Raw genomic sequence first — 13528 nt, 5'->3', positions numbered from 1 at the left:
CAATGGGCGAAAGCCAAAGCCGCCGGGACCTAACGCCAACGCTCCCGCCAACCGACCGTACCCTCCACCCGACCAGGCCCCGCCTCCCCAGCTTTCCAGTAACGAGTGCGGAGAATGGGGCGCCGGGGAGATCCCGGTCTCCCTCCGCGGACGGCGCAGACGCACGGCCCAAGGGAGCCGGAGTCTCCTCGGCGCCCGGGATACCCTCCGCTGCTCGGTGCTGCTTAACGGGGCAAGTCGCATGCGCACCGAGTGGCGCCGGGGAAAGGGAGAGTGAGGGGAGGGGCAAACTCTGAGCGCCGGCGGTCGGAGCCCGCGGGGGTCACTGACGACGCATGCGCTGGCAGGGAGCGCAATCACAGACTAGGCTTGCGGCTACCGGCTTAAAAAGGAAACCCCCGAGAGTGAGAGCGCGAAGGAAATCTGGCCGCCGACGCGTGCGCGCTCCCGGTGAGTGGCGCCCCACCGGCTGGGCCCGGGGCCTGAAGTCCGCCGGTAGGCTTGCCTCGGCGGCGCATGCGTGCTTCTTGTGCCGGTGGAGGAGGGGAGGAGAAGGGAGGGGGAGGAGCGGGCGGCAGTAGCGGTGAATTTTTTGGAGGTGGGTGGGGGGCGCTACTCACAACCCCAGGTGCTGCTTGTGCTGCGAGCCGCGGTGGCTCCTGGACGCTGCCGGTTTAGTGGTTCCGAGTCACCGCAGCCAGACTCCAGGGTGGGGGAGGGAAGAAGCCGGAGCCGCCGCAAGCTACACGGTGAGGGCGCGGGGAAGGGGAGGGAGCGGGGGGCGGCGGCCAAGGGAGGGGAAGGCGGGAGCTAAAGCCCAAGTTTTGCCTATCACCCTAGTGTGCCTTTTCCCAGGAGTTGGGGTGGAGTCGCACCCTAGCTGAAGGGCCCTCTGGGGCGGCTGGGGTTACCTGCGGGGCAGGGGCGGGATTGGGGTGCACGGTGGGGTCGGGTGGCTGGAGGGCGCCCCGGGGCTGGGGCCGATTCCAGCGGCAGGGCGGCCGGGAAAGCCGGAGACGTGGTGCCGAGAGGGCTTTCGCTGGGGACCCGCTAGGCCTTGTGACCCACTTTATTCCTGTCACAACTCGGGCACGTTTGGAGCGGCGCCCAATGGGGCGCCGGGGCGGCCAGCTCCTCCGGGGAACCCCCGCCCTCCCGGCTCCCGGCCCGCGCGCCGCAGTCCGCAGTCCGAGCGGCGGCCGCCGCCCGTGGGCTGGTTCCGTTAGTGGTCGTGGTTCCGGGGCTCCGTTCCCGGGGATCGCGCGGCTCCGCGCGTCCGGCTCGGGCGACTGCGCGGGTTCGAGCCCTCGCGGCGCGGCGCCAGGTCTTCCTTCTGGCGACTCGCACCTCCCCGCGCCCTGTCACCACCGCAGCTGGCCGTTCTAGATCGCTTTCCGCCCGAGAAGCTGGAGTCTGTGCGTAGCTGGTCCCGGCGCTCTGGCCCCTGGTGTGTAATTTCCAACATGTAGCGCCGCAGAGCTTATATTCTTGAGTGTTTTCGCTGGTGTGGAAGTCCTGTTGATGGTAATAGTGAGCAGGATCCAGTAAGCTAAACGCCTCGGCCTCTGACCTGGCGGATGGAAGATCGAATCAGGTGGTTGTTTCTTGCTATTAGGATGCCAGACTATATACGACTTCAAGGCTTACTAGCCGTGAAAACATTGATTTTTTTTTTTTTTACAGTGAAAGAAAAGCACAAGAAGAAAGTTTTACCGTCATTGTTGATATGATTATTATGCTGATCCCCCAGATCAAAAACAAGGTAATTTCACTTGAAGATTGCGTTCTAATTTGTAGCTTTATTTTTAGCGATAAGAATTGTGGAGTGTTTGCCCCTTCACCTGCTTCAAAAACAACCGTTTTAAAAAGGATATAACTTAGCTAATGAATTGGTTTCTTGAAAGTTATCCCTTGGGACTACCTCAAATCTGGTTTAAAATCATGTTTGGGAAAGGAAACTAACTAAGGTATTACATAGTTGAATGAACAGAGTGTCATTAAAGGTTAGCCAGAAGAAGACAGGTGAAAGCTGTGGTAGCACTAGCCATTAATCAGGGGTGCCTGGGTGGTTAAGTCGGTTGAGGTTCCTACTTCGGCTCAGGTCACGATCTCACGGTTCTTGAGGTCGAGCCCCACAGCGGGTTCTGTACTGACAGCTCTGGAGCCTGCTTCCAATTATGTGTCTCCCTCTCTCTCTACCCCACCCGTGCTCACGCTTTGTCTCTCTCTCTCTCTCTCTCTCTCTCAAGAATAAACATTAAAAAACATTAAAAAAAAAACCTAGTCATGATCAGTTATGAGAAAAAGAATGAGGAAGCTTTTTGTGCACTGGCATGGAAAGATCTCCAAAATATGTTATAGAGTGGAAAAAAAGTCCTCCCTCGAAAAGGTGTAGGACAGTGTGAATAATGTGCTACTTTATGTGTTAAGATGTGGGGAAGGAATAAGAATATAAACTGTTTGCTCTTCCATTATAGAGAAACTGGGAAGGTCCTGGAGAAGGAATAAGGGGGTGGGGGAGGCGCAGAAAAAAGGTGAGAAATGAGAGGTACACGGTATATATCCTTGTATTTAAAACTCTTGGTGACTTTGTTGTAGATTCATAAACTAGATTCAACCAAAATTCTCTTCTCAGAATAATTTACTATGTGGGTTTTGTCTGTCTGCCTGTTTCTGTTCCATTACTTGTTGTGGTTTTGGCCATTTTCTGTGTGATTTCCCTTCATATTTCATAGAAAAATGAACTAACATTGAAAGAAGATTAAGGATAAGTTTGGCTCTACTTTAATTTTTAAGGTGCTGAAGTCACTAACTTGTAAAGATGTTTAGTTATATTTTGCTTAGCTAAAATAGAGAATGGTACTGTTTACATTGGGCATTATGCTGTTTTCAGAGTGCAGTTTTGTTCTCCCTCTTTTTTCAGGAATCATAGTTGTATAAAATTTCACTTTTTTTCAACCCCAAAGTTATGATAATTGGAGAATATGAACACCCCATTACAATGATAATAGAGTTGATTGCCCAGGTAGTTTGCTTTTCAGACTGGGAAACTTTTTTCTCTTAAGGAAATCAGACACGAACCTCAGTGTCTAAAATTTGTATATATAGTTCTTATGAAAAATTAAACTTGAGAGGCAGCATTGTATTAGTAAAAACTTTTTATGATTTATGGATTGCTGTAAAAATTAAGATTTTTTTTTTTTTAGCTTTGCCAACCTATCATATTTAATTAGGTTAAAATTGAAAAAGGGCTACGTTAGAGTGGATATAATTTTGAGGGGAGGGTTCTGAAACTCCCTCTGGTGGCTAATAGTGTGTAATCAAAGTAGTGAACGTTGAGTAGTGGGTGATAGTTGCTGTGGGCATTTTTGTTACCAGTATTCCTTTTTATTTTGTAGGATAGGATAATTGTATTCTTTTTGTTTGATTTGTAGGTATCTAGTAGCCAGACTTCTGCAAAATGGCATTTATTTTTCTTTTGAATTCCATGTGGGTCTATTAATCCTTTTTGAAAAAACAGAATCACATTTCAAAATTTAATTTTGGTTTTAAAATTATAGAAGTAAATTGATGCTCATAAAAGATGAAAACAATCAATATGTATATAAGTGGAAACTTCCTTTGCACACTTTTAGATTTATTTCCCATCCCTTCCCAGAGATAATTGCTGTTAACACTGTTGTATAACATTCTTGGTGTTTTTCTGTGAATTTACAAACATAGACCTTTTAATATTGAAAATTGTAGCCCTTTACAGTGGGCTCTGTTACTACCCACAGGACAGGGAAATGACTTGGAGTATGTCGTAAAGTTTAACATGATATACCCCTTAGAACATACTCCTCTTTTCACTTGTGAGGGGTCAGTCAGCTTGGAGTGCATTTGCAGTAAGGTCCTGCTGGTGTGAATTTTATCTGGTGTAGATTGTATTCATCTGAAAGAGTTGGGTTCCCTGGGTTTCATAGGATTCTTTAGAGTCTACATTCTAGGGTTTTCTTTGGGTTTTGACCAGATCAGTAGCTCACAGGTTAAACTTTGATTTTATTCTCCTATTCCTGCAGACAGGAAACTCCCTAGGTTACATGAACCCTTCCAGGTTCTCTGAAGTGAAGATAGATAAACTCCGTCCTTACCTAAAGGACACTGGAATCTAGCCCGTGAAGGGGAAAGGAGAAGTGGTCTTTTAGTCTGGTTTGTACTTACCTAACAGACAAGGAGTATGCAGACTTCCACCCACCTCCTGTCTCCTGCAAGAGAACATTGCCTTTCTAATAATTCTTTTCAGGTGATAGAGTGTGCAGAAAGTTAGTCAAGACTTTATTATTTAGACTTTACTAAGCTATGTGAGATACATAGAAAGATGCAGTACATTGACCTTGCCCCCTGTGGGTCTGATGTCTAGTATAGTTAAAAGAGCACGTACATAAGGATTTTGACACAAGGTAGAAATGATCGATTCCAGAAGAAAAATATACATAAGGTTCAAAAGGGTGAGACCGTTTCCAGCCTTTTGTTTTTGTAGGTAAGGAGTTTGGAAGGAGAGTTTATATCTCATCCTTTTAAATAATTCAGAAAGAATAAGACTGAGAAAGCTCAAATCTTAAGCTTTTAAAGAGTAAGGAAGTAAGGAATTAAGCTGCATTGTTGTATCAGGCATTTATAAGACTAATTGATAGTTGCTTTTTTGTTTTTACACTAGTCTATAGGAAAGAGTCATTTGAGGTTTAATTTGATAATTGTAGCCTCTGTTAGATTTCAGGGTTGCTAGAAATACTAGGAAATTTAATTCTGTCAGCTAATGATTATCTACCATCTACTATGTCAGGCAGTGTTAGTATTAAAAGTAAATTGTTTCTTATCTTACTTCCTTTCCTGAAAGCACATATTTAATATATCCTCTCCCCCACAGTTTTACTCCTAGTGCTGTGTCAAATAAAATATTTGCTGCAAATATTTTAAATTGTGAAAGCAAACAACATTGTGAAAAATCAGAGTTCCACATTACAGAAATATTACCTTTCATTGTTTGTATCTATTTCCTTCCAGTTCTTTGCAGATGTGTAAAGTAAATTTTTTATGTGTAGTTTCTTTTAGGCCTTATACCAGTAAAGATTGCATTGTCTCTTTTACCAAGCCTAAAATTCTGGATGGAATTGTACGAATTACTTCTAGAATAAAGTGGCAGAGCAATTTCTTACTAATTGACTGTAATTGACTGTAATTATTATAATGACATTTATATTTATAGGTTGCTTTACAACCATCTATTTGTTAGTCATTTTTATAGCTCTGTTAGCAACTTTTGTGAATTAGATGGATAGGAGATTCCAGTTTTTCTCTGTAGTTTTGGTTATGCAAATATTAAATTACCTAAATTCGTCCTTATAAGTATATTGTCAGCTCTTGAGTTGTTAATATATTTTAGGTGTGTATTTCACAAAGATGTGATTCTGCTTATTAAGTCTTAGAAGTCTACAGAAAGAAATCACTTGTAAAAATTAAATTTTTATGAATTGTTTTTTTTAATGTTTTATTTATTTCTAGGAGAGAGAGAGAGAGACAGCGTGAGCAGGGGAGGGTCAGAGAGAGAGGGAGTCACAGACTGAAACATTTTCTCTTTGCTCTGAGCTGGCAGTCAGCACAGAGCCCGATGCGGGGCTCGAACGCACGAACCGCGGGATCATGACCTAAGCGAAAGTCGGACGCCCAACCGACTAAGCCACCCAGGCGCCCCGTTTATGAATTGTTTTTGACGTACGGTATACTACTTAGGATGTGACTTTGTTTTTCAGAAATATTTTAATTTTTACATTTACATGGTCAAATAGTAAAATAGAAATTCCCATATTATTCAAAGAGTTCATGTTTAGTCAGGTACTTAAGTTTTTAATTCTCACTCAGAATAGTGGAAAACAAAAATACAGGTTGGTTCACCTTAAGAGGTTTCGTATTTCAAAACAAAACCAGCCACTGGTGGGGTTTTATTAGTAAGGGTTAAACCATATGTCTAGTTAAGAATTTATTATTTGTATTAAAACATGAATTAAATGTAAATGGCTGCCTTTGTCTCTTTTTAAATCTCTTTCCCCCAGTTATGAAAATAGCATATCCCTAACATAGAAAATTTGGGAAACACAAAAAAGTGTGAACTAAAATTTTAAAATATCACTGAAAATCCCACTACAAAGAGGTGCTATTGTTAACCTTCTGGAGTATCTTCTTCCTTCATTTTTTAAAAATTTTTATTTCTGAGAGAGAGAGAGACGGCGCAAGCAGGGGAGGGTCAGTGAAAGAGGCAGACACAGTATCTGAAGCAGGCTCCAGGCTCTGAGCTAGCTGTCAGCACGAGCCCGACACAGGCCTCGAAGCCACGAACCATTGAGATCATGACCTGAGCCGAAGTTGGACGCTTAACCGACAGCCACCCAGGCACCCTTGTTCTTGAATAAGCCTTCTAAGTAGGGTGGGGATCTATGAAGCAGTCAATACAGTCAGTTAAAATGAAGTTCACCAGGGGCACCTGCATGGATCAGATGGTTGAGTGACCGATTTTGGCTCAGGTCATTATCTCAGGGTTTGTAAGTTTGAGCCCTACATTGGGCTCGCTGCTGTCAGCCTGTCAATGCAGAGCCCACTTCAGATCCTCTGTCCCCTTCTCTCTGTCCCTCTCCCACTTGTGCTCTCTCAAAAATAAACAAACATTAAAAAATAAATAAAATGAAGTTCAACAGAAAGGTTTTTTGATTGCTCCAAAACCCTTCCTTAAAAGGAAAATCTGAATACCAAGAAAGAATCCTTTACCACCCAAAAAATTGACATTAGCTTTATATAGGATTTCTGTGACATTTTATTCTACTTCTAGGTATCTGTATCTTCCAGTTTAAGTTGAGAAAAACTAAGTTAAACTACTTTCAGGAGAAAATAGATAAAATCTTACAGTTTAATGCAGTAGTTTTTAGTGTGCCTTCTGGTGTCTATTTTTGGAATTTTCTCGGATTTTTATGAATATACTTTTAATAGGGACTGCCTTTTAGTTTTTGTCATGAAGCTAGGAAGTTTTTTGATATTATTTCATTTATTCTCAGTGACATTATCAGATGGTTAAAATATCTGATTTATTCTAAATAAAGCTTATTTGTTGCCTGAAACTTAATAACAGCATACTGTAACAAGGTCTTAATTACTTATATTGATAGAATGATGTAGTGATTAAGAACACAGGCTCTAGAACTAGCCTGCTTGGCATTCAAATCCTGGCTTTACTGCTAGATGGTTGTATAATCTTGGATACATGTTACCTCAATTTCTCCTCTGTAAAAGGAAGATTATACTAGTTTATAATATGTGAGGATTAAATGAGACAGCACATGCAAATTACTTAGAACAAAGAGTATGACAAAGTTAAGTGGCCAATAAATGTTAACAGTTATTGTTTTTTTCAAAATGTATACCAGACATGGTTCGTTTGTTCGTTCGTTCTTTCTTTCTTTCTTTCTTTCTTTTTTTTTTTTTTTTGGCTTCCAATTTAAATGTATTTAAATAAGTTGCTTAGAGTTTTGTTTTTATATAGAGAGTTTGGGAGTACTTGATCTTTTTATATGACTTAGAATAATGAAACAGATACTAGAGCATGCTTCCAAGATTCATGGTACTGTATATTTCTTCAAAGTCCTTTGGCAAGTTTTGGTTCATGAAACTGATGACTAGCTTTTTTTAAATGTTGAAACCTAAAGTTTAGTTGAGATAATATTAGAAAAAGTTATTTTAAGATTAACTTGGCCACTATATAAAAATGGCTACTGGGATTGTGATTATATTGAATCTACTGATATTTAAAGTTTTTTTAATGTTTTATTTCTGAGAGAGGGAGAGAGAGAGACAGCATGAGCAGGGGAGGGTGAGAGAGAGAGGAAGATACAGAATCCGAAACAGGCTCCAGGCTCTGAGCTGGCTGTCAGCACAGAGCCCAACGCGGGGCTCAAACCCAGGAACCATGAGATCATGACCTGAGCTGAAGTCGGACGCTCAACTGACTGAGCTACCCAGGCGCCCCGAATCTACTGATCATTTTAGAGAGAACTGACATCTTAATACTGAGTCTTTGATCCACAAACACAGTATAACCTCTCCATTCATTTAGGCCTGTATTTCTCTCAGCATTGCTTTTATAGTTTTTTAGATATACTTTTAGTAGTGGATTTTATCCTGTTTATTGAGCAAGTACTTGTTGAGCCTCTGCTGCATGCCAGGTACTATTCTAGTTCCTGGTGTTATAGCAGTGAACAAAGTAGGCAAAAAACTTGCCCTTGGGCAGTTTATATTCCAACTGGAGGAAGCCAGATGAGAAAGTAGTAAATATGTTAGATGGTCATTAGTACTATTGGAGTAAAACAAATCAGGCTCTAGGGGTTGTAGTATATGAATATGAGGGGGTAGGGCAGGGTTTACAGTTCTAAATTGGGTAAACAGAAGTTTCACTGATAAGTCAGTATTTGAGCAGACCTTAGTCTGCTACATACATGAATAATAAACAACTAACAATTTAAGAAAGAAAAGGGAAAAGAATGTGGGAGCTTGAGTAAGTATGTTAAGTATGCTAATTGCCTCTTGTGTGATAGCTGGGAGTCAACAGCATTTAAAATTAGTAAGTGTAGTAATAGAAGTATACCTAATAGCAGAAAGGTAAACAGTTAAGAAAGGTAATGTGTTTTGTTGAAATCTAGTGATGACAAAGGGAGGAGGAAAAATAAACACATTGTATCATAGCTTGTAGTAGAGATCTAATAGGTTACATGAAGAAATAGAGGACTTGGGTGTTTGGGTGGCTCAGTCAGTTAAGCATCCCTTGATTTCGGCTCAAGTCATGATCTAATGTTTTATGAGTTCAAGCCCCATATCAAGCTCTACATTGGCAGTGTGGAGCCTGCTTGGGATTCTCTCCCTCTTTCTCCACCCTTTCCCTTCTCATATAAAGAAAAGAAATAGAGGAATAAGTACATTATATGGGGATATGATTGTAAAGATGTCCACTAGAACAATAACAAAAACCTTAGTAAAAGTAACAGAACTATCTGTAAGCTATAAAGAGAGGATGGAGGGGCGCCTGTGTGGCTCAGTCGGTTAAGCCTCTGACTTCGGCTCAGGTCATGATCTCATGTTTGTTGGTTCGAGCCCCGCGTCGGGCTCTGTGCTGACAGCTAGTTCAGAGCCTGGAGCCTGCTTCGGATTCTGTGTCTCCCTGTCTCTCTGCCCCTCCCCCTCTCATGCTCTCTTTCTCTGTCTCACAAATAAATAAAAATTTAAAAAAGAGAGAGGATGGAATTAAGCAACATGAAGATGAGTATTCTGTGAAGTTTGTTTTATAATGAAGTACCAAGTATCTGTTCAAAAATAAGATAATATTCAAAAAACAAACATACAAGACATTTATTCACAAAATCCATGCTAGTAGAAGACATTAATGGATCTCTTAGACCATAGTTTATCATGTGAGCAAAATCTTAAGGCTATAGAACATCTAAATACCCCAATTAATAAGCAAAATTTGATGGATTACTGAATTCTACCTTGGAAATAGAGACCTTAACTTCTTTTCTTTTTTTTTTTTTTTTTTTTTTTTTTTTTTTTTTTTTTTTTTTTTTTTTTTTTTTTTTTTTTTTTTTTTTTTTTTTTTTTTTTTNCGTGAGCAGGGGAGGGTCAGAGAGAGAGGGAGTCACAGACTGAAACAGGCTCCAGGCTCCGAGCTGGCAGTCAGCACAGAGCCCGACGCGGGGCTCGAACCCATGAACCGCGAGATCATGACCTAAGCGAAAGCCGGGCACTTAACCGACTAAGCCACCCAGGCGCCCCGAGACCTTAACTTCTTTTCAAGCACCTATAGGATATGTACAAAAATTGATTATATTACTAGATTATAAAGAAAACTTTAGCGGTGCCTGAGTGACTCAGTTGGGTAAGCATCTAACTCTTGATTTCCATGCAGGTCATGATCTCACAGTCTGTGAATTGGAGCCCTGTGTCAGACTCTGCGCTGACAGTGTGGAACTTGCTTGGAATTCTCTTTTTCCCTCTCTGTCTGCCCCTCCCCTGTGTGCATGTGCCTGTTCTCTCTCTCAAAGTAAATACATACTTTAAAAAATGACTAGCATGTTTAAAAAAAACACACTGGAAGATAGGAATAATGAGCTGTCCATCTAATATGGTAGTTACTAGTTACATCCGGCTATTTAAATACAATTAAATACAGTTTTTTAGAAGCTTATTTATTTATTTAGAGAGAGTGTGCTTAAGTGGGAGAAAGGGCAGAGAGAGAGACAGCAAGTGGGAGAATCCCAAGGAGGGTCCACACTGTCAGTTCAGTGGGGCTAGAACGTAGGAACCGTGACATCATGACCTAAGCTTCAAGTCAAGAGTCAATGCTTAACCAACCAAGCCACCCAGGCATCCCTTAAATAAAATTTAAATTCAGTTCTTAGCCTGACATGCCATGTACAGATACTCAGTAGAATTGATTGCCTTTGGAATGAGGAGGAAAAAAAATACAGATTGAAGATAATATAAGTGAACTAAATCCTCTTTCATAACAAAAGAGTCAATAGACAATTTGCTAATCAAGAAATAAAGACAAGAGCATGTTATCTATAATTATGGAGATAAATATAAAATAAGTTAAATATAAAATAGATGAAAGTGATAGTTTCTAGGGAGTAGGACTTCAGGTAGGGACAGTTGGGCATGCTGCCTTTCCATTATGCTGCCTTTCTGTACTATTTTTTCAAAGTCACGTATATGATTTTTAAAGAAACTGGTAGGATAGGGGTGCCTGGTTGGTTCAGCTGTTAAGTATCCAGCTTCAGCTCAGATTATGATCTCAAGGTTCGTGAGTTCGAACCTGCATCGTGCTCTCTGCTGTCAGTGCAGAGCCTGCTTTGGATCCTCTGTCCCCCTTTCTTACTGCCCCTCCCATGCTCGCTTTTGCTTTCTCAAAAATAAACATTGAAACATTGAAAAAAAAAACCTGTTAGGATAAATAAAATAAAAGCAGCCTAGAAACTGTCTTGTCAATAGTTTCTTATCCAATAGATTATAAGTGAGCTTTCATTCTTTTGTATAAAGTGGAAAACACTCTAGTTCTCTTAAGATTTGATTGCAGTTAATATATACTGAAAGTATAATTTTTTTCAGGCACCGATTGTCTAGTTCTCTGCTTACGAGGATAGCAAGTAGTTCTCTATGATGGTCATATACTCTTTATCTTTAATTGACAAAAATACTTAATTTTGATTTCAGTAGTTAATAAAAGATTGGGAGGATCTTAAGATTTTAAATAAATTTACCTTTCCAGGGCGCCTGGGTGGCTCAGTAGGTTAAGCATCTGACTTCAGCTCAGATCATGATTTCATGGTTTTTGAGTTCAAGCCCTGCATCCAGCTCTCTGCTGTCAGCATAGAGCCTGCTTCAGATCCTCTGTCCCCCTCTTTATCTGTCCCTTGCCTGCTTGCGTGTGCTCTCTCTCTCAAAAATAAGGAGACATAAAAAAAAATAAATACATTTCAAACCACAAAAGCACTACTTAAATGAGTCAGGAAATAAAAACTAAAACATGTACTCATAGCCTCTAAAGATTTATGATATATTTCAAAGACATTATTTTCTTTTGGAATTTCTAAGGAATATTTTAAGTAATAGGAGTGACATCTTTAATGAGGATATAGGACAAATAATTACACAATTTTTACTACTATAATTAAGGTACTGGTTATTATTTAAGATACCACTTTGTACTGCATAATTTATTCACAACTGCTTTAGTTACTGTATTTTTTCAAAATATATTATTACATCTTTTTATGAAATCACTATGAGAGAGGAAATATAGGTAAGGGTTAGAGTGAAAGATAAAAGAAGTTTTGCTTTATAGTATGAGAATATTACTTGAAAGCACATAGGCAGACTAGTAGTGTCATTTGTTGAATGGGTATAGTAGTAGTTTCCCAGGTAGACTCTCTAAGCCAGGTTTTACAGATTGACCCTCTGCAGTTGTCAGTATATTGTAATTTGACAATTCAAGTAAGCTTTACATGTGAAGAAAACAAACATACAGGGATTAAATATAAACATTTAGCTTAGAGGAATAGCATTACACAGCACATTATCAAAAAGAAATTCAAAGAAATAGAGACCATTAAAATACAGAGAAATCCTACAGTTGAAGAATACAATGATTGGACTGAAGATTTCAGTAGTTTCAATAGCAGACTCAACCAAACTGAAGAAAGAATTGGAAGACAGCTGGTCATTTGATATGTAATCAGCAGAGCAAAAAGTAAAGGAAAATGATGGGGTGCCTGGGAGGCTCAAACAGTTAAGCGTCCGACTTCGGCTCAGGTCATGATCTCGCAGCCTGTGAGTTCGAGCCCCACGTCGGGTTCTGTGCTGACAGCTCAGAGCCTGGAGCCTGCTTTGGATTCTCTGTCTGTCTCTCTGCTCCTCCCTTGCTCTTTTCAAGGATAAACAAACATTAAAAAAAAAAAGTAAAAGGAGAATGAAAAAGAGCAAAGAAAGCCTGTGGAATGATGAGGTACTATTAAACTGTGCAATACTGGAGTGCCTGGGTGGGTCAGTCGGTTGAGCGTCCGACTTTGGCTCAGGTCGTGATCTCACAGTTTGTGGGTTCAAGCCCCGCATCGGGCTCTGTGCTGACAGCTAGCTCAGAGCCTGGAGCCTGCTTCAGATTCTGTGTCTCCCTCTGTCTCTGCCCCTCCCCTGCTCTCTCTCTCTCCTCTCTCTCTCTCTCAGAAATAAATAAAAAAACATTAAAAAAATAAACTATGCATTATATGAAGTCCCAGAGGAAGAGAGGGAGAAAGGAGCAGAATGCTAATTTTTAAAGAAATAATGGCTAAGAACTTCCCAAATCTAGGGAGAGGTTTGGTCATCTAAGTTCATGATGCTAATAGATCACCCCAAAATTTCAAACCAAAATCATATTCTCTAAGACATTATAATAAAACTGTCTAAAGTCAAACATGAAAGTTTGGAAGCCTCAAGAGGAAAAAAAAAAATCCCATATAAAGGAATCCCCGTGAGGCTATCATCACATTTCTCAGCGGAAACTTTGCAGATTGGGAGAATGTGGGAAAATACATCCAAGGTGCTCAAAGGAAAAAAACTGCCAACTGAGTTAAACCTTATCCCGCAAAATTATTTTTCAGGGTGAAAAAGAAGTAAAGACTTTCCCAAACAGACAAAAGTTGAAAGAGTTTATCACCACTAAACCTGACTTACAAGAAATACTGAGAGGAGGTGCACCTGGGTGGCTCAGTCGGTTGAGTGTCCCGCAGCTGACAGCCAGCTCAGAGCCTAGAGCCTGCTTCGGATTCTGTCTCCCTCTCTGTGACCCTCCCCTGCTCACGCTATCTCTCTCTCAGAAATAAATAAAACATTAAAAAAAAAAGAATACTGAGAGGAATTCAAGCTGAAATGAAAAGATGCTACTTAGTAACATAAAAACATATGAAATTATAGA

The 13528-nt window shown here is 40.7% G+C and overlaps 1 protein-coding gene across 4 annotated transcripts in view; it reads left to right on the top strand.

Moving 5' to 3' along the window:
- Positions 1 to 338: 338 nt before the first annotated feature.
- The window catches only part of CLOCK (clock circadian regulator), a 145475-nt gene continuing 132285 nt past the window's right edge, over positions 339 to 13528 (top strand). For 2 of the 4 annotated variants that reach the window (XM_039249028.1, XM_039249025.1), the window contains exons 1-2: positions 629 to 749; positions 1684 to 1762. The gene's annotated coding sequence lies outside the window, so the exon portion shown is untranslated. Of the gene's footprint in view, positions 451 to 628; positions 750 to 1552; positions 1595 to 1683; positions 1763 to 13528 lie in introns of those variants that run through there. The other 2 variants (XM_039249027.1, XM_039249026.1) reach the window with 2 other exon arrangements.

This window comes from Hyaena hyaena, unplaced genomic scaffold (assembly GCF_003009895.1).
Source record: "Hyaena hyaena isolate Hyena2069 unplaced genomic scaffold, ASM300989v1 scaffold_329, whole genome shotgun sequence".
NCBI classification, from domain to species: domain Eukaryota; kingdom Metazoa; phylum Chordata; class Mammalia; order Carnivora; family Hyaenidae; genus Hyaena; species Hyaena hyaena.
Note: the sequence above shows the minus strand (reverse complement) of the source record. Positions and strands in the feature narration are given on the sequence as shown.